This window comes from Mastigoproctus giganteus, chromosome 9, assembly GCF_048544385.1.
Source record: "Mastigoproctus giganteus isolate SK-2022 chromosome 9, ASM4854438v1, whole genome shotgun sequence".
Lineage (NCBI taxonomy): Eukaryota > Metazoa > Arthropoda > Arachnida > Uropygi > Thelyphonidae > Mastigoproctus > Mastigoproctus giganteus.
The window spans coordinates 141265381-141288011 of NC_143583.1; the positions used below are offsets into that span (position 1 = coordinate 141265381).

General features: G+C 35.5%; 1 pseudogene; it reads right to left on the reverse strand.

The window, feature by feature from the left end:
* Window positions 1–4568: 4568 nt before the first annotated feature.
* The window catches only part of LOC150080777 (myophilin-like), a 76534-nt pseudogene continuing 58471 nt past the window's right edge, over window positions 4569–22631 (reverse strand).

Genomic DNA, 22631 nt, shown 5'->3' on the forward strand with positions numbered 1-22631 from the left:
AACAGAAAATTTATTTATTTAAAATTTAATTTGTCATGAATACTAAGAAAAACAAAAAGCACATTAAGTTTCACATGTTGCAAATCAGTGCACAGCGCTCTAAATCTGTAGCAGGTGAACTACTGAAAATCCCGTCTGAAAAAAGAAGACACTGATCTCAACCCAGGAACCATACTGTTACAAAAGTAAGGCTACTGGCACTCCTCTCCTCTAGAAATTCAAACAGTAAGCAGTGACACAAGGAGTGCTGTTGTTGTTAACAATTTTGACTTGGTTATAACTAAAATTAATTCTTTGTGTGACCCCAAGGCCACCTGCATCATGGGATATCTCTCTATCTCTAAAATGGTACAGTAAGCCCTCGCTAATCAGGATTAATCGGGGTGAGGTCATCTGAATTAAGCGATAATCCGGATTAGTGAAGCAAAAGATAGCCTTAAAAGAGCAAAAACTTAGAATACAAATAAATGGAAAATTTAATATATAAAATATAGGTAGTGTTGATGAAACTAAATAAAAAAATATCGCTGTAGAGCCTTTATTTAAAAACTATAAAAAGACAATACATTTATCAGGTGGCGCTGGCGTCGTCCGCAAAACACCACTTGATCATTGTTGTGAATACCACTAATTTCTATTTGATACACTGCTTTTATTACTTCCCACATCGAATTTTAAAGAAAACATCTTTATACGTTATTTTTTTTTTTTTATCTGACATTGTCTATTGGCCAATACCGAATTCTTCAGCAATTTTTTTTTTCCAGGAACACCATTTTCAAGTTGTTCTATCAATTTGAGCTTGTTAATGATAGTTAAAGTAACATGTTTTCTTTTTATTCCACTTTTCAATTCTTTGGAACCCATAAATATATAAAATATGTTAACTTATGTACATATAAAGAAATACGCAAATGAAGCGATATACGCAATAACCCAAGGTCCTGAGCTGGATATCATTATTCTTCTCTTACTTGGTGATTCCCTTCTACTTTTGTCTCTCTCTCAGGGTAACTCTGGGAATTTTTTATTTTATTTTTTGGCTGGTGCAGCGTAAGCCTCAGGCTTCCTTGCACTATGTGGCTGGTAATAATAATAACATCCGTCCGACTCAGAGTCAACAACGATACTGAACAACACGCAAGGCAATGTAATGTATGGTCCATCTCTCTCTGCGCAGTCAGAGTGACCCATCTGTCTTCCTAAATGCTGTCTTTCAAAGTACTCAACTGTGAACAGAATATTTTATATTTCAATCCGGATTAACTGTAACCGGTTTAGCGAGGGTTTACTGTACATAGAAAGATGGAATGTATACGGGGCTGGATAGCCGGTGACGACTGGGCCGTTTTCTCAGACTGAGCACTGACTTCCAACCCCCATCCTCCAAACTGTTGATATTCTCACTGAAAATCATCAATTGGGATAAATTTGAATAAAGAATAAAACAGGACTTCTCACAAGAAAATCTTATACAATTACAGCAGAAATCAGTTTCTGATATACAGATTTCTTGTGTCTAGAAGAAATTCAAACCCAGGCGTTTTCCGTAAAGTGTGGCATAATGAAGCCACATAAGAAACCCCTTGAATGAAACCTACAACTAAGCTATGAAGACAAAAGGTAAATGTATATAAGCCATTTCCATGGTGGAGATAAATGAAATAATTAATCTCAGAAGATAGGTGCCCAAATCCCATTGGGAATAACAAAGAAAAAGATAAGGCCTGCTTGCTAAAGAAATTGAACAAATAAGGAAATTTATTCAGAAACCAAGTTATTATTATTCAGTTTATTAAGCTTGATTTCACCCCCTGTACAACTTGTTGGCTAGAAGGGTTTACATAGAATTATAATTGAAAAATACATACATACATTAAAAGGACAATAGATAACATTTGACAATGCGCTTGCCTGGAGTTGGAATAGCATACGTATACATATTTACAAGAAGGAGAAAACTTACATTTACATATATACAAAGAATTAATTAAGTTTACATAAATTCAATCTATTAAATGACAGCCAAAGCTTTGAACTTCAGAGAGTTAAAAGATATCAAAGCAATAGAGCTAGGGAAATAAAAATCCTGGAAAGAACTACTTCATGAGGAGAAAAAAAAAAAAGATGAATCACGGGGTATTTTATCCATAGAGCTTCCCGCCATTTGGGAGGCTTTATGGACAAAATATTAAATAGGTTCATAGCCGAGGTTGATAAATGAAACTGTCATAAATTTATTCGTCAGCGAATTAGAATTATGATACCTCCCAAACAGAACCCAAAAGTACATGCCACGGCCAGGAAAATCCAAAAGAATTCCAAATGAAGAACTGATTGATGGCGAAGTGGTTAAAACGTTACAAAAAGTGTAACATTTTAACGGCTTCGTAACATTAATCACAATTTAACCATGAGATACCCGAGTTTCGTGCTTCTCCTTTATCTAAATTTAGTATAGGGTGCTTTTGGGCGTGGCCGACGAACAGTCGAAGTGAAGAACGTGATTGTTCCTCCCTCCTTGTGTCACGTAACGTGTTACAGGGAAAGGCTACGTGATGAGCAGGTCACGTGAAGGACGTGAACTGAGAAGAATAGTTGCAATTTTTAATCGACTTTCATTTTTGTTTAGTGAAAAAAAGGTTAGATTAGATACGCCACTAATTCGGGACGGGTTCAAGCAAAAGAAGTGTAGGTTTTTTAATAGACTTTATTTTAATTTATCAGTTCGTCCCTCCCTCTCCACCCTTACTACCTCGTTTTTGGCAATGAGTCGAAAGTACGTTACAGAGGAATGTTACTTGATGAGCAAAAGGTCATGTGATGTGGCTGCTCTGTCTTGCATCTCAGGAATTCTGTGATTGGCTGATTATTTAGAACGCGGAATTTCTTTTATTTGCATTTTGATTGTTTACTAATATGCTTGTGAGTTTAGCGAGAAGTTCGTTGGTTTTTGTTTGCCGTGGTTCGGTGTTGATGTCCTTACGCGGCTGTCGTGATTTCTTTGCTTCCTTGTGTTTGTTCTCTGTTCAACCGAAATGGGGTGAGTGACTGAGAAAACTTGTATCTTTTGCAAAATAACGGTTGTTTTGTGTATTACGTCACGTGACCTTTCGTTTGCCACGAGGCTTTTCTCAGTGACTGCCCACGTGACAGGAGGAGGAGAGGAGCAACATGTCATTCACTTCGATCGCTCGTTGGCCACGCCCAGAGGCACCCTGTTCTAAAGTTTTACCGATTTTAGTTTTAGAGGTAAGACTTGGAGTATTTTATGTGTTCGTTTTAATACAATTATCATATTTGACTTTTCCACATTATTATAACATTTCGTTTCCGGAAATGGTTATTTTAATAATTGAATAGATTTCGGGCAAGAATTAGAAGTGTGTTTGGCAATAAGGCTAATTGACCAAATTTGCTAAACATTGATGATGTTCGCTTTGAATGCCATTAAGGGAAACATAACAGTTAACTGATGTGGCCGATGAGTGAATGCAAGTAAATTTTCACTTATGTTTAGAAGCTTATATTTGACTTGTAACCTTGGGATCAAAGGAGAACATAATTTTAAATAATAGCGATGTAAATTGAACGGTAGCAATTAAACCAAACTCAGAGATTGAAAAAGGATAAAAATTTATGTAGAAAGGTTGACGTCGTAGGATCAAATGATTGGAGAAATATTTTTTGGGAGAGAGCTGAAATTACTGTTTTGAGCACATCATAACTTGTTGCATGCACGTGATCTGACGGGAAGGAGGGGAGAGTAGCTGTTACATAAGAAGTGTAAAGTGGATATTTTCGAAAGTATACAGCTAATTGCATTGGCCAGTTTATGGTCGAAGGTTTGCCTGAAGATTACCGGTCCTCTCTTGGTTTTGCACCAAAAGAGTTAAGGCTATGAGACATCAATATATTGTGTTTGTAAGCTGCGCTTGTTCTGCTGTCGGAACACCTGTTTTTTCTGGACAAAAAATAAGACTACACTTTCTGAGGTGAAACCTCGCTCAAGATGACTAACTTAGCCACAAATTTCTTGTGTCTAGAAGAAATTCAAACCCAGGCCTTTTCCGTAAAGTGTGGAAGACAGGGATCGTGGTTACTATGGTGCCTGCGAGGCACCATAGTAACCACGCCTTCAAAGAGCAAATTCTAAGTAGAGCTGTGAAGGATTATTTTGTTATATCAGATATCTTCGATTTCGGTTTTTTTTTTTAATTAAATCATCTCTCGTTAATTTTTGGCTGATTATTGAAGACAAACTAATTTGTAAGAACAAATGCCATGCGCTAGACACACTGATTAATTAGAAGAGAACAGTACTTACCACACACAGCCCAACCAACAGCAGAACGGACGATATGACACAGAGCCCAGAACATATCAACACAAGGAGGCTAAGAGTCAGAAGCACTGTGAAAGAGAAAATGAAAGCAAAATTAGTTCTGTTTAACATGGGAGAGGAATATTAAATGACACAATAGAGTAAATATATAAGGATAATCATACGTAGAATAGCTATCGTTACTCCAAATATGTTTTTAAGGGACTTAGCCAGTTTTGACTACTCAATGTTCTAAACAAGTAAGGAACAAATAAAATTTTCGAAAATTTAAGTGTGTTATTGGGATGCAATTACTTTTGCAACTAGAAATACCAAGCGAAGGGAGTTCCTTGAACTCCCTTCGCTTGGTGTTTTTGTTTGTTTATGCAGATTTGCGTATTCCAAAACAAAAACATTTTGCGAGTGTCAACTAATCACTTTCATAATATACAATTATTTGCAGGGAAAAGCAGAAATTGGTTTTTGGCTAGGAAGGCTGTTTGGTTTTTGCGTATGTTTCAAATTATTAGCTATTGGTTCGCGGAAACCCTGCTGATTATTTTCATAACTTCCCCTTTTATTACTATTTCATTGTTTCTACACAATGCTTGTAGTATTGCTTTTCTGTGGTTCATAGTTCATCTTCCTCGTAATATGGAGAGATTTTTCTTTTAAAGTTAATAATTCCAAAAAAAAAATTCTCAACCCAACAAATTGCTTAATGTGGCGTTGAAAGTGAGTTGCAATGAAACAATAATTGTATTTCGACTCGAGAAACATTTTAGCGAAAAGTGGAATGGATTATATTTTCATACTAGTAGAAAGAAAGTGGAAGAGACCAGAAGTGCGAGCTGTCGGTAAAATTATTAATGTAAGATTTAAAAAAGTTTTAAACTTAAAAATGACGTCTTGCATGCCATTGAAGATGCTTAAAGAAAAATATATGTAAGACTGCTTTTTGACAGTACTCTGAATTCAGGATAAAAATAAAAGCCAGTTTTTTTCAAGTTTACTGATTTGTGGTGTAAGGTCTAGATAAGCTCTAAAGTATTTATATGAGCTATAATTGTTTTATTTGGTGGAAGGTATCATTAAATTTGATAAAGATACACGAACTACCAGAAAAAAAAGGCACGTTTACTTTTCAGAGGGGAAATTCTCTAACGCAAAAAGACATTTTCCAAATCCCGTGGTCACATATTCAATTGATGAAATGATATCCTTGTTCATAACATTTAAACAATTTACAGCAACAAGAAAACACATCATTCCGATCTGTGATTGCGTACCTCGTCTGATCAGAATGTAATCTGACTTGGAAATTTTGTATATCCTCAATATGGAAGGAATCTAGAAAAATAAATATCCCAAAGAAGACATAAATAACGTTTCTGTAATGAAACATTTGTCGCAACCAGCAACTCTACTATCGACATTCTTTTCTTTCCACAGAAAAGTTTATATATATCAGTAACATATTTACTGAGCTTCAAGCCAAATTTTACAGATAAATTGAATAATACAAATATAAGATTTAAATAAGATGCATTTGAGACGCAAAAAACAGAAAAAAAAGAACATTACAATGTTGTCACTGTTAAAAAAAAATGTGACACAGAGCCCAGAACAGAAATTGTGATTTAACGTCAAGTTCATCAGAAACCTAGCTGCAGAAAGGCTATTTGGACAAACATTCGCATTCACAAACTGGATGCACACGTGGTTGTTTGCTGTCTGGAAAGTATCTCTATTTACTACTAATAGAAAAATGAAAGTAAACAAAGAAGTTCTAAGCCCTTGGCTCTTAACCTGCGTTGTTAGTTTCGTACTAATCAGTTTTGACATTTAAATGCGTCAGGTACGTCAAAGCGAGATATCAGAATAACTAATAGCATCTGTTGACACGTTTGCGCATTTAGCAAAGATCAAATCAGTCGTTATCACATTCGCAACGAAAACTGGAATGCCAGTAGATCATGTGATTGTGTACCTCGTTTCCCTAACACCATCGTTCACTGTCCCTAACGCCACTGTCTTCCGCTTGCCAGTAAAATGTTTTTGCCACTTTTCACTCGTTTGGAGAGATCTGGATTCGATTTCTCGTCGACGATTGGAGAAATTTCTAAAGTCCTCAATAGGAGCTGTAGTTAGCCAATCTCAGGCGAAGAGGGGTAGGGGTTTTCACCGAGAATTACTGCAGGTTTATCAGCCCGCACAGCATGCAAATCTGGTCTTGAACATATATGAATATAAGTTACCCTTGGGAGCTGATAATATAATAATAATAATTAAACACTCCCAATCCATCTTCTACTTTGTTAGTTAACTCTGCGTGAATTATCAATGATAACAGTTGGCACCTTCAGCACTTTGAAATGTAAGAAAATATTAATAACTTTTATTTATTTCTGGCGCACTGACGATGTAAAAGTTTTGATTGAAACTGTATCCAATTTCAAGTTTTCTGTTGACGTTTTCAACAGAAGAAAGCGGTTACTGACAACTTCCACGACGAGTTTCAACGACGCATCATTGTGTATGGATGCGTCCTTCTTGCATCCTGCTTGCCTTTCAGGATTAACCTTGGTAATACTGAAATTCACGAAGCCTTTAGTGACTTATTTCTTTCTTTCTTTCTTTCTTTTTTTCTCTAGTATGGACAACTAGAGAAATCTGCTGGCACTGATTTAGCATTCCCTTCGGTGGGTGCGGAATCTGCTCTTTTTTGGGCAATTTAGTTAATACAGCCCACCTCCTCGTGCTGAGGATGAGTACCGCTTTGCTGTTGCCTGGTTAAGGTGACACATACAAACCAATGTGATCTACATTTGGCCAAACTACAGCATTTTGTAAACAATACGATGTTAACTGGCGGAGTTGAACTCTGTTCAGGGGCCGCCGCCACACTGAACGATTGCATGTATATATATATATATGTAAATATTGAAATTGAATTATAGCCATAGATGCCGATGCGCCTAATAAATCCCCCAAACAAACAAACTTCCCCCCCCCCAAAAAAAAAACAGTTGCCTGTTCAGCCTGGTACGCGTTGTATTTAAGGATCCTTTTGCATGTTGGCTATTTTATTCATAGTGCTCCAGTTCCTGTGATATGCTAATACTTATGGTTCTTATCGTGTATTCTGTCTGTCTGGTTATGTCCCTATTTTCACGTTGTTCAAGCTACAAAACTCGCAATAACTGAAAGGTGTGGGGGGGGAATAATCTCTCCACACTCATCAGTTAACTAAAGCTTCGATTTCTTAGGTGTTTGAGAATTCCTCTGGTCTCAGACGGGATTCGAACTGACCCCTCTGTAAATAAGTAGGAGGTGGTAGATTCACTATACTGTCACGGAGATGATCTAAGGAAGACTTGATGAACCAACCAGCTCTGAATTGTACAAATAGTTTATTCACAGTGGTAGGAACTAAATTCGATAATTTACTAACTTTCTTTCTTTTAATAATAATTCAAATTTTCTCTAATTCACTTAACGAACCTCTTATGGGAACTGTCAAACTAATATCAATATTTTGCAACATCGAAATTTTGCCTACACCAAGAACCAGACGGCTGTTGGTTTTGTGACTGAGTTCGGAGACTGAAATCTAAAGGCCCATTTACGCCATTTTTTTCTTAATTTCAAGCTTCATGCCAACTGAGCTTTTAAGCATTTAGACGACCAGTTATTGTATAATTTTTAAACATGAAATTTAGATTCCATGAAATAACATGATTAATTTTTGAGTGAGTTTGAAGCGATTTCTGTAGCACTTGCTATCATATTAAATAAGAAAAATAAAAGAAAGTAAAGATCCAAGTGGTATTTGGTTCCACCGTTTTAAGCTTCTTTAACAAAAGAGGATATATATATATTGGTGTATATATACTGAATTTTTCTTATCAAACTTATAAATGCCTATAAAATCTTCCAGAAATTCCCTCTCATTACTCATTTTAATGTTTGCACAACAGCTGATGAATTATTAACTGGAGAATCACAGAGAAAATGTGACATGAATTGACATTTTTGTTTACACGCAGCATGACACCTGAAGTGGAGCGATCATTTTGCATGAAGCTTGAAATGAAGGGAAAATGGTCGTGTAAAATGGCCTTAACAGCAAAAACTGAATGTAATTTGGCTTAACTTTTCATATTAAAAGAAGCAGCAAAAGAGTCAAATAGGCCTTTGCATATAATTATAAAAGCATCCTTGGATTCACAGGAGGTTCCTATAGAGATTGGAGATGTGCAAATGTCTGTCCTATTCACGGGGGGGGGTATCAAAGGGTGATGTGAGTAATTACGGACCTGTAAGCTTGACTTCTGCTCTAGGGAAAATAATGGAGTAACTGGTTAAAAAAGTATCGCAGGATCATCTTGACAGTAATACGTAAATCACAGGATGGAATTTTAAGGGAGTATCTTGTCTGACCAATATGATTAGCTACTATGTGTAGTAACAAAATTACTGGGATGCAAAAAATAATTTGACGTAGTATATTTAGATTTCAGTAAAGCTTTAGAAATTGTTGCGTATGAAAGACTGCTGTATAAATTCTAGTAGTGTGTGGCATTAGGGGCAAGTTACTAATAAATGAAAGGCATATAGGCAGCAGTAATCCAAGATTAGCGTACCAACTGTGTGATACTACATATCACACAATTTTGGAGAAAAATGGATTTAGAGGCAGTTGTACAGTCCGACAATTTTTAAGCAGTGTTGACAGTTTGTTAGGACAGCTCATGGGGGTGCTTTCAGTGACATACAGGAATTTTGCCAGCCGGACAATGAGATTATTACCCCCTTTTATAAGGCAATGGTTAGACACATCTTGAGTAATCGTATATCAAGGTCTGAAGCCTCATTTTAAGAAGGATATGGGTTTCTTGGAACGGGTGCAGAGAGGAGCAACAAGATTAATGAGGAACACAAAAGGGTACTTTTATGATGAAAGATTTCATTTATGCAAATTGCAGCATTTGAAACTTGAATGGAGGTCTGATTGAAGTGTTTAAGGCCTTAAACACTTCAATGGCATCCTTATGTCTAATGGCATCATTACTTTTTCTCCAAGAACACACGTGAGAAGACATATTGAATCAGGATAGATTTGTGGGGGGGGGTTTAAAGTGTTGTATATATATATATTATTTAGATTTAATTTATTCCCCTATTTAAACAACTCCCCTTTATAATATCTCCCCACTTGCACATCTGACTATTCAACTTCACAGAAGACTTCAGGTTTTGGGGGGAAACTTCTAGATGTATATTATTCCCTTCGGATGGGCTTGTGTCCAGTACAACAAATAATTACACAAATGTTATACAAAAAACAAGTTTATTATGCATATTTACAGTTAAATCATAACAAATCTCATTAAGAATAGAATTTCACTGTTCACAACACCAAGGTACTTACAACATATTCAGTCTCTTCCTATCTAACAGGCTCCTTTACAGACTTTTTTTTTATCTCACCTTTCTCATTACGCATACACAGGTTAAATAGTTACACTCTTCATATGCTCACCTTATTTCTGCTCCTATTACAACACAATCAAATCATACCTCATAGGTGTCAATAACATTTTTTTTATCATTAAAGTTAAATATATCATTGATCATATTACTTTTATGTATCATCATAACTACCAATTTATTCTTTAATTCCCTATTCCTCTTTCTTATATATTTCTTTAACCATAGTCAGTTACAGAACTTGATCACCAAAATACAATATTACATTCAAACACACCTTTAAGGGTTGGCAATATACATAAATTTTATCTCCACACATTTAATATTTCTATTTTTACTACAATTCCTTCCGTTCACTTTCTCATCTACATTACTATCCTCCTTATTCCAAATTACTGCCTAAACCAATCATAATTGCCTTAGAGTAGATTTTACTCCTATTTGGTTCACCCATCTAATCTTATCTTTATCATTAAATTCCCCAATTATCGCACTACAGTCCTTTCTCTAGCAGTTAACTTACAGTATTCTCAAATTAACTTTCACTTACTTAATTTCTGTGATCAGGTGTCTTCATAAGGGCCTTCTATCCTATCCTTATCCAGAGCTGCTATCTTCTGCTATCCAGGGCTATATCTTACAGCTTCCAGGGCATTATCATACGGCATTCGCAACTGCTACTCCGCTTTCAGGATCTGCTACTTTTCCTGTCAGGACAGCTACCTTCTGTTCCAGGGTTGTTACTTTGCCTTTCAAGACTATATCAGGATATTATCGCCTTCCTCGGTGGACTGGGTCTTCTAAGGGAATCTTCCTTTCTCATTCTCACTGTTTGCAGAACTCCCTTTAACTACCCCCTTCACGTTCATCTCCTAATTTCTCACTCACTTACATTACTGATAACTTCACTTCGATTTTTTCTTCGGCTATTTCTTCATCATCTTTCAAGCAACTCTTCCCGACTCACCTTTTCACTAGCACCGCTTAAAAAGTTCTCCCCTCCCCTTCTCTTCCTTTTTCACTCTCTCTCCTCTTGTGTCCGTATCCATCCACAAATTTTCTCCCCGGAGTTTTCCACGCCTCCCCACAGTGTTTTCTTCCAATCACACTTTCTTTTTCTCATTTTTCTCCTTTCATTAGTTGGAAGGCTAGATCAGCCTGCCCCGTAGCACGTGATTCCCAATATCCCTCTCTTTTATTATTTTCAACTTGTTGACATCCGTTGTCTTTTGATGTCGGCCGAATATTCCAAAACAATTCTACCAGTCTCATGACAGCTTGTCTCTATAGCACTTCAGAAAAAACCACAAAACGTGACACTGGCTACCATAGCGTCTATTTTTAGAAACTAGTGTGTGTTGTTCAGAATACGTTTCCGGTGTGTGTGACCCTCATAAACCTTAAGTTGTTTGTTTGCTATAGACCCCATGCTGGGTTTGTCATAGTATTCTCCGTCAGTTCCCAGTTTTAACGGATGTAAAGCTAATGGCACTGTTTTCGATCCTACTACCCTTTTAATTTTTATACCTCTTACCAGAATAATTCTTATTTCTGAAACTGCATATATTACCCATTTATCCTATTAACGGCAAGAATCAAAGGAAAACTAACTTCCAAAGTTTAAAAAAATATATATTTTATTTTTGTAAGATTTTCAGATCTTACAGATTTGTGAAAGTTTGCTTTCAGCCAGAGTTTTTTTTTTTTTTTTTTTTGGTGATACTGTTTGAGCTTACTTTCTTGCATTGTTCGCCGAGAAAAATATATTTCCATTAGTATTATTATAATGGAAATATATTTTCCATTATAATAATATTAATATTAGTAGATATATAGCAATATTAGTATAATAATAACATTTATAGTGCTTGGTATATCGTTTCATGTGCTGACCAATATTATTTTAAGATATTTGCTTCTGGCAGGGCGTATTCAGGGGTGGGCAGAGAGGGCATATGCCTCCCCTTAACCAAAAATTTGAAATCAAAGAAGCAGGAGGAGTTCTAAAAAAAAAAAAAAAAAACAACTCAAAAGCCTGGTCGCCGTGAACTCCCCTTACGATGTTACCTGCACCTGGTTGCCATGCACCCCCCCCCCCTTATGGGAAGCATTGTTTTTTGGATTTTCTTACAATATCAAAATGGCTCCACCCTTAAGAGTTTTCTTGCGCAATTCGACCAGTTTGAGTAGCTGAACTTCCTATCTGGGCGCCCAGTGCTTTTTATCCATTGTAAGACGTTACTTGTTTGTACCAGGATTTACAGTTAGTGATGGCCTCCCGCCGTGCCCCCCCTCTCTCTCTCTCTCTGTAATAGGAAAAGGATCACGCCCATCAACTAATATTTGGGTGACGCAGCAGTTGGGGAAGGTGGAGGCAGAAAATTAAAATAAAACAGGGAAAAATAATTTATTTGTTATATTCAAAACAGTTGTTTAAAAATCTGTAAATAAAATAACCTTTGCTGTAAAAAATTAATTAATTTAATTTTTTGAATATTTGCAGCAATCTCTTCACGGAATATGGTTAGGGGACAAATAATATATTACATCTTTTTATGAATTTTAATTAAAAACCGGGTTTGTTATTCAAGAAATGTCGAAGTAATTTTTATTTTATTTACTTTAAAAAATAAAGTCATGGTTAAAAGGTTTCTTATATTATATGCATCTGGATATGCTGCACGCAAACATGATTCATTATTTGTGCTGCACAACAGAAACAGTAGAGCAGAGTTTCTCAAAACTGTGGTTCACCGACCGACCCCTAGAGACCGTAGAGATGCTCAGGGGGGTTGCGAATAACGTCCCGAATTTGTTATCATTATTCAAAAACTGGAAAAAATTTAGAACACAGAAAGAATATTGTTAGGCGTCGGGGTCCACAAAAAAAATTTTCAAGCTTAAAGCGGTCACTAAAGTTTGAGAACCACTGCAGTAGAGTACTGTCTAAGCAATAGACGAGGCTAATAGCGCCATCTTCTGATAGAAAGTTATTTAACTTTAAGAGAAAGCCGCATTTCTTTTTGATTTCTAACTCACTTATGATATATCGATTCTATGATTTTATGGATTCACTTTGTGATGATGATGCTAAAAACCTTTAAGAAGCCAAAAGCTTTTTATTATCTCGAAAGTCAAAAGCGAATCTATAGAGTCGATATATTTCCAATCGTATTTTTTAATAATGATACTGTTTTTATAAATTATGTTCATAAAATCATTTTAACATGGATAAAAATATGCATATTGTTTGGTTTTGCTTACCTGGAGCTCCTATCACGGTATTAACATGAAAAGCACCCCCAGTAACGATAATCGTGTAGAATATCTGGAAGGAAATGTAAAACAAAAAGTTAATCTCTCAATGCCGACCAGTGTAAAGAAGTCCAAGTGCTACTTACGAGGATAGTTCAAATATGTATGAGAATTTTTTTCATAAAATTTTATTACATCAATAATACAAAGAACATATACTTTTTCAAGTTAATTCCCCTTTTGATCTAAGCATTTATGCCATTTTCTGCCAACTTCCGGGTGCTTTTTTCAAAGTCTTGTGGTTGCTGTCAGAAACAGAATTGTATGGCTTCGATCACTTTCCAGAAAATATGGAGTTTATTTGCCTCATTTTCACCCTACTAAACCACATTGGATAATGAGATGGGCTAATGTAAAATGGGTTAACCTTTATCATCTCGATAATCTTATTTTAAGATACTAGACCATATGGTCTTCAACGAAGCAGTGAACTTTTTTTTCATGTTTTTTTCGTGGGCGTTAAAGCTTTTTCTGCTTCATATCTAGTCAATCGAGAAGGGATTCAGTGCAGACAACAATATCCTGTCCAAAAAACAAGAGAAAGAAATCGCTTGTAAGTAACAGAAAGAGGATACCTTCGAATGAAAACTTGAAATCTGACATTGATTCTCTAATTAATAATTACAAAGTGTCTGTAACATGCTTATTTTAATATTTGTTTTGAGATTAATAAAACATGGTTAAATTTGTTTTTAACATTTATTTTATAAAAAAAAAGTCATTGTTAAGCTGATACGACGAGTGAGCAGTTGAATGTATTTGAAAAAGCAAAATATAGTAAAAGCGGGCAGTGAAACAAAAAAAATGTTGAAGATTGCTGAACTAGTCTATCCACAAGTCTGTAATTAAATATTCTTAAAGTTTGGGCTCTGTGCAAAATGCCTGCCATCAGGTTAAATTACGCATTTTATATACTTACTTTCTAGCGTGGAAGCTTTCACCGGCATCGATATTTAATGAGCATCTTCTAATGTTCTTCTTTGGTCTCTTTTTTTTTCTGGTAACTCTTCTTTTATTTAGCTCAATATCGACCCAAGTCTCTGTAAATAGACTCCTTAAAATCATGGTTGGAAGATCGCTGTAGAAAACTTCCTAAACTTTTTTGGCCTTGTATACTAAGTAAGCTATAATCACTACTGCAAGGTATCTATTGTAATGCAGTGTTGATTACAATAGGAAGTAAGAGTATCAGGGAACGGGCGAATAATGATCAAACTGTGAAATTTATATAAACATTGATTTGTGCGACACATTTTACGAAATGCTATGTTCGTAATAGAATGCAAAAATTTTAAAAGAACTTTGATTTGAGAAGATAAAAATCTACAGATTATTAGGAAAGGGTTAAAATGATGTCTACGAAGTTAGCGATTTACCGAAATTAAAATAGGAATATATGAAATAACTTTACAGAAATTCAGAAGCATTTTTACTGTTAAATTGATCATTAGTAGCCAAATGCTAGTGTAGGAGGAAGGTAATGGATAATCTGTGTCCATTAAAACAAGAAATCGCTCTTCCAGGCAAGACCATAAAAAGTTAGAAAAAAATCACAAAATTATGGATTTCGGAGAAATACGAGAAAGTTAGAAATCCTTAGGCTGACACAAATGGTTTTTTAAGTACTGTGTGCCGATTAGGTAATTTTAACAAGTTACCACACAACAAGTTATTTAATTTCTTAATATTCCCGCTCATCTTTGCATCTTTGGTTATCCTGGTAGAAGAAATTTTAGGGGCCGATTCGTAAACATTTAGCTCCATCCTGACTGAGTAGTTGTGAACAAAGAAATTCCACCGTATTAATATCGATCTTACTCAGCGTAGGATAATCTGGATGGATAATTACGACTGAATGGTCGATAATTCACGCTCAAATTTTCTTCCATTTTTCACCTACTTTTACCAGCGAAAACGGTAACTCAGGTCACTCTGTGGCTCCCTTGGAAATCGTAAGCAGATGTGAGAGTTCGAAACCTAGTAACTATGACATCACTGTACACGATGGCAAGACTCCCCTCACACCCATCCCCCATTTCCTTGCACGTGTTGCCACTGTGGGATTCTTTGGTCACAAGAATAACGAGGCTCGAACAATAGAGACCTTTGAAACGAAGCTAGTGCTCCGTGTAATTTCGGAGTACAATTTCATATCCGTTTTCTGCTTCCCAGGAGAGTATTTCATCAATGGAAGTGTCTGGATGGGCATTTACTTATATTTTTCTTCCCGCAGCACACAGAACAAAGGAAAGGTTTCACCACGCCACTCTTCGCTGTTATTGATTATTACCACAATAATCTTCCACAGATCGAGCAAAATTTTTCTGTCATTTCGTTTTGTCGGGAAAAAAAGTTCCAAAAAAAAAACACGAGATTTCTTGCATGATAGCAACACTGAATGCTTTCGAGGAGAAATTTGCTACCTCCTACCCCCTTCCCCCCCAACGTTTCCGCTTTCAAGAGGAAACGTTTGTTGAAAGCCCGTATCATTAACAGTTGAACTAACCCGCAACGCGCTTCTGGTTTTAACAGACAACCATCAGCACTGGAAAGAGTTTTATTGTTTCTGGTGCTGGCTAACTGGAATCATTTTTGTTAATATCACGTCATATAAGAAGAAGAACAGAAAAAAAAAAAACACAAAATTTTTCTACTAGAGAAACGAAATGCAGTAGGTCGTTTCTTTAACGAAATTTGTAACACATAAACGAATCTTCCAAAGTTTCGAATTCCTTCCTATCTTCAGTCATTTAAAATAAATTCGTAAATAATGGAAACTATAACCAACGTGGTTTTCATAACTCAAGATAAACATTTTCTGATTGGGGGAAAAGCAAATTAAACTCGATTGAAGACTACAGTAATCTACAAAATATAAATACTATAAATATAAATACTATTTTCTCTTAGGTATCGAAATTGTGCCTTAGATATAATTAAGAAATAATGTTTCTTTATTTATATCCATAAAATGGAATTAAAAAAGAAATTCTTTTTTTAAAAATATTACTCGACATGTCTTACATTTTGAAAAATGTTTTCGCTGCTGCTAGAGACAGATTGCTTCCGGCAAAGTACCGCCTATGTGAGATGACAACAAAACAACAGTTTTTTTTTTTTTTTTAATATTAGGTCGATAGATGGAGATCACGCTACGGACATTGATCTGCTATACTGGTGAGGATGTTGTAATAATAATTTCAGTCATACAGCACACCAGTCATATTTCGTAAATAATATTCATAAAAGTGAGAAACAGAGAATGTCTTTATAGAGACATCCTCTACTTCTAGATCAGACTATATGAGTACTCTATTATTCTGTAAATAAAATAACAATGGATTGGATATTCGGAAGAAAGATATCAGAAATTGGGTGACAATGAACTTTAATTTCTGTAGATTGTAATTTTCAAGGAATATGTTCGAAAGAAAATTGTTCGGGGAGCAGAAATAGAAGAAATAAAGTTTTCCTTTTCATTTGGTGAGTTCGAAGATGAATTATGAGTGGATGGTAGACAGTTGGTGCACGTGTTCAGATTGGTTTGAAGGGAGTGGGGTGGAGTTAGTTTGTGGAAATGGAGTGGAGTAGAGTAGAATGGAGTTAGTTTGTGGGAATGGAGCCCATTCTACTATACAGCATAAATTCAATTCTTTACATCCATTTTAAAACTGACGAAAGAGATTCAGAGACCAGCTGGTCTAGATAGGAGCTGGTCTCTGGAGCCTCCATCAAGGAGGCATCCAGCCAGTTGCTGCATAAATCGGCCTCTACATTCGCCTCAATCAATCAAGAACATCAAACTAATGGAACAAAGTTTTCTGCGAGAAAATAAACTTCGTCAAAATTCTTAATTTAAATGGTCTGTATTCTAATCACAATGAAGTCCATTTCCATTTTTAATTCTCTAAAGCTGCTAGTTGTTCACTTATTTTGCTAATAGAATCTGAACAATTGATTTCCCCAACCACATAAAATTTATCTACGTGGTTGGGTGAAAATAACATAAAATAATATTAAATTCATTTTATAGCATAAAATATCCTTATCCCATTCTTCCAAAGTCATTTACTTTTGTTATCGCTCCACAAACTTTACTGGAACGTTATCTCGACTTCATTCTATAAAACTTTTTAAAGAACGATAGCCCCGTTCAAGCCATTATCAAATATTAGGTAGCAATGCTTGAAGTTTTGTAAATTGGATTTGTCATTCTTCAAAGTATATTGATTGAACCAAACTAACAAATAGTGCGATATACTTGATACTCAACAGAAAAGTCTTTTGTGATTTTCTTTTGGCGACTTCAACGTTCATAATTTCAAGTGGTTTTTCTTTCGAATTGTACTGACTTAACCATAGCGATGCTGACTGAGATGACTACTATAACATACCACCAAATGAAGTGGAAGAAATTCAAAGTTCATGAAAGGCTGTGAGTGGTTAATTGTTAGTATGCACTTATTTGGCGCAATGATTTCGCAGATTACAGTAGTTTGGGATAAGAAACTTGGACTTTACTGGAGTACCCAAGTCTCTATCATCTCAAATCTTTTATTTTTTATATCTCTTACTGTCAAATTGCACAATAAAATAGAAATTCCATATTAATTAATCAGAGGTGTTCTAGGAATATAAAAGTCGTGAAAAGAATACACTCGCCGAATCTCAACCCAATATTGCATTTGTGGGATAAAGCCAAAGAGCTGTGAGGATTCATTTCTGCCCACTGCTCAGGAACTGAGGAACGATATTCCAATTTGCGTGATTGGGGAGGGTAACGTTTCCTTCCAATGTAGTAAGTCCATTCTAAAATAAATCTGTACTGCTGAGAAGTCTCATAACGGGATAAAATGGGTTGGCACTGTAATAAAACGTATCTGATTGTAGAAATAGGCTCAAAAACGTTAATTTGATGTCTATTGACGATACTTATTGAAAATAACATTATGTTAATTTTATCAGTACATTGAGTATTGTAATCTGCTGCGCAACATCACGAAGCTATGGTGCTACTGTATGAAGCTAACGATCCTCCACGTGATCCAAACTGACTCAGTGTAAAAAAAAAGAAAAACATTTTAGATTCAAAGGTTAGACCAAGTATAATAAATTGAACTCAATGACTGATAGGTACTACAACAGACATAGCTTGCATTCCCCTCTTCAGACCCCCCCTCCGAGTTTGCCTAAAAGTCGTAAACATCTCAGTATGTTCCCCCCCTCCCCCACTTTTCCATCACTCTCCTTATGTGTGAATAAGTTTGTTTTGTTAATTTGAATAGTTATCAAAAGAAAATTTGTAGAGTACATTTTATTTATTTTCAGATGACTCTTCCATCTAATTAGCAGCTGCTGTATTGCTAGAGATTATAATTTGAATCGTTTGAAGTAGTTTTGTTGTAATAAATTTTTTTATTTTTAAATACAAAGTTTTTATGCGAAGTAACATTAACATTTAATTACAGTTTTTGTGATTCAATTTTTTTTTTTATCAATGAGTCTTCGTTTAATTCGTTTATTCGTTAAAAAAAGTTAAAGTTTGAAAAGTTAATTCGTTTATTTTTTAATAACTATCTCAGCATTACTTATTTCCTTCTAATAATTTAAGCAGTTGCATCTAATTTCGGCACATGATTAAAGCTGTATGCATAAAGGAATGATTGTTTTATACATCGATTTGTTTCAATTCTCATGAAAGAAAAAAAAAAAACGATTTTCGTATATTTTATTAGCATAAAGGAAATCCATGAAGTCGTAATGAAGTAATATTAATTGAAAGAAAAATCTATCTTTACATAGAAAAAAAAAAGTTTACTTTGTTTCGTACGCAATATGAAGATACTGTCCCTAAACACCAGTATAAACCTTTATTAAACTGCACTAGCACAGTAGTATATGCACTAACGACCTTTGTGGACCTCCTGTGCGACAATAAAGGGAGAATAAATTGAATTATTTCCCTTATTAACCTGAACCAATGCATATAGATAAGTACGTGTTTGTACTGTGTGTTGGGACCGTATCTTTATATTGGTTCTTTCACACGTTGTATTATCACTGTCAACCCCTGGCCTGTGGCCGTGAAGAGCAACATTTCAATGTTTTGTATCTTATTAATATAGCCCTAAAAATGGATTTACGCGATCCGACGGATGTTAACCTCTGATTTTCCTCCCCGGTTATTGGCCTCGGTGTCCGGAGAGACAGATGGAATGGAAGTCTACCACAGTACAAAGATTTTTTTCTAAGTAACATTTGATCTTTACTATGAACAAAAAAAAGGAAGAAAGTTAGGTGCGGCACGCCGGACTATTTTGCCATTCTCGTACATTAGAGAAATCACTTAAGTGGAAAGACTGTACTCTGAGCACTTTCTCACCTCGGAAGATACAGTTCCATTGGAGTGTGTATGAGGAGATCGTATTTCTGAGTGCTTCAACATCTTTTAAGAACAGGAAGTAAGTTCTGGAACGAGTAATTACGATTTCTGTCTTTGAAGAATGACAGAGGAAGGAAACGCAAGCACAGAGAGATGTATACAAGGAAATAACAGCGATGATGAATCAAAGAAGCGAAACGAAGACAAGACAAACAGAATTCGAAAGTTAAACAAAAGAAGGAAGGATTAAAGTTCGAAAAAATACGAAATGAAGAGAAAAAATGAAGTTGTTAACAGTTCAGAGAGAGAGAGAGAAATATCTCTGGAGATAGGAGAAGAGGACACAATAAAACCGAATAAGGACAAATCAACGCTAAGAAACACTAACTACAAAAGGTCCTGCATAAATCGTAATACCATCTTATTTCCAAATTCACACCGTAAAATTATATCCAATAAATCGTTTGCAACCATGGCGTTTCTTGCAGAGTGTGTGACCCTTTGTCACGGATGTCTTAATCAGTACAAGAATCAACGAAGAAGGACGACAGTCGTCAATAATATCTTAGTAGGAAATCTTTCTTTGGATAGGATGGAAACGCAATGCCTGCCCTATCAAAAGGTCTCTCACCGCAAATGGCAGAAAAACATCTTAGGATGGTGACACCTGCTGTGATTGATGACTGGGTGATAGCAGAGGAAAAAAATTGTCCAAATATTTTTTTTGTTTTGTTTTCCAGAAGAATCCCCTTATTACATCTGTAAAAATAACTCGCACCGAGCCATCACGAATATGATACTTAATGCTTATAAGAGATACCACTGCAATGGAGAACTTTTAATTTAGAGTAAAACATGATGTTTTCATAATAAGATGTACTTTTTTTAAATACAGATGGCCTCTAATTATCCACGATAAAAGTGGTGACACTTTTGTCGAATATCAATAGTAGAAAGGACTAGAGCATTTAAAAATAATATATATAAATTCAAAGCTGCCGTCTTCATAATATCTGTTGGCTACAAATGTTAGAAAAAAGTGAATCAAAAAGTGATCCTAGAGAAGTTACGTTATCAGCTTGCTCTTCTAGCCGAAGAATTGCAGAATTCTCTTGAGAGCATTGTATTTTTTATGTGGTCAATTTCGTGGATTTTAGATTACGGCACTTCGGGAAACATTTGCTACAACCGTTGTGTGCCACAATGTGTGGACATGAACTAGGTTTGATGCCACAATATTCACTTTTTTTCTCTCCTTCCAATGAGAACCGTGTTATGTGATTTCGTGCGAGGGTTGAAAGGTTTAGTCGCCTGTAAAGTCGGGATTTTCATCCCGATAAACACAAAACTAACTATGACATACATGCATTTTGTACACATAGAAAGATTTTCTGTGGAGTGATAGAAATGTATAATAGCTATACATGTACCTTATAACATCCTCATAGCATAGATTTTTGCAAGCCGCACGTCAGGAATTAGCGTTACATATAATATTAAAATCGACTAATAACTAAATCTATTGCGACAAACATCCCAAAATGGTAAAAAAAATAAATCTTTATTGAATATACTATAGCTAATAAACAAACTAAATAAAAGGTATATAATGTCCGCCACGGTAGGAAGCCAGGGACTCCAGTGTTACCAAAGTTTACCCCACTTTCTGTAGCACCTTTATTTGAACCATTTTGCAGGCTGATGACACTCTGCCGTGCTTTCAGCTGTTCTTCAGTAAATTGGCGAAGGTTCCGCTTATTTTGGTCCGAGGCTCTTGTGGCCAAATTTGTAATCCTTTCTTGCTAAAGGATCCAAACAGATTAAAACTCATGGAAGATTTTGTTTCTCCCAGCGATTTTTTGAAACATTTCTTCTGCAGGAACACCAAGCTGTTTAGCACCCTCTAAAAACAAATTATCGTTTTTCTTACATTTAAAAGCCATCTTAGTATTATATATTTATTTCTCTGGAAAGACGCCTGGCTTCAAGTAGTTTATTAATCTGCACAGAAGTTGACCATCTTTAATTGAAGTGGTCACTGTCATCATCGGTGATAATATCAACATTTACAACATGCTTCATCTACGTTAGTAATCAGGTTGCTAGTTCATCATCATATTTAGCCAGGATCTTATTCTGAGCTCCAGCAGCCAAGCCAGACTCATAGCTCGAAGTTCTGCATTTTTGAATAAGCAAACTGCATTACGCCAAAAAATATAATCAACAGCGCTCAATCAATTAGTAATTAATTGTAACCAAAATAATTATTTATTTTTTGCCCACTGTTAATCACAGAAAAAGAAACACAATGTAACTGTTTGAATTAAAAATGACTGCATTGCTTCAATTCTAATAGTTTCCACCACCTATTTTTGCCACTCGTCTTCTCTGATGAGCTCTCTCTCTCGTTGTAATGGCAACTCGTATATGAAAAAATATAACTTACAAGTTATTATTCTGACGTTTAATTGTTTACAACGTACTGGCAAATGTCAGCTATTTTGCCAAATTTGCTCGTTCCAATGTTTATATCTTGATTAACTTATGGAACAATTACTATCTCTCGAAACTGTTTCCAAAGCATAAATACCAAATAGAACCTTCTAAACAAAAAATCGCTTACCATTTGTAGGTGAAAACATGGAACCGGATTATAAAACTTGCAAAATTACTAAAATTTTCACTTTCATAATTTATTTATGATCATAATGCAGACGAAAAACGACATTACCTTAATTTTGTGAGGTAACGTCATTTTTAGTTTCTATTTTCAGTTTACTTACTAAGTTACATTTAACTACGCGGACTTTTTTCTCTAACGCGATTCAAATAATTTAATATTCTCTCACATCTTGAGACGAAGAAATATCCCGATGATTCCAATACGTAGTTTCCTCAAGAACTACGGGTGATTTCTTAATGCTGCACGTGTACTTCGTGGACGTTATTTGCCGACGGATCTGCATTGGAAATGAGCCGGAGATAAGAATGTACTGATCAGATGTAACTGGGAAACATTCTTGACGACCTCCCAGTCAAACCAAAAAGGATAAGAGGATTTTCTAAAGCAATAATGTATCCGCGAGGGGTCCCGGCTACTTTATGGAAAGGCTGTTC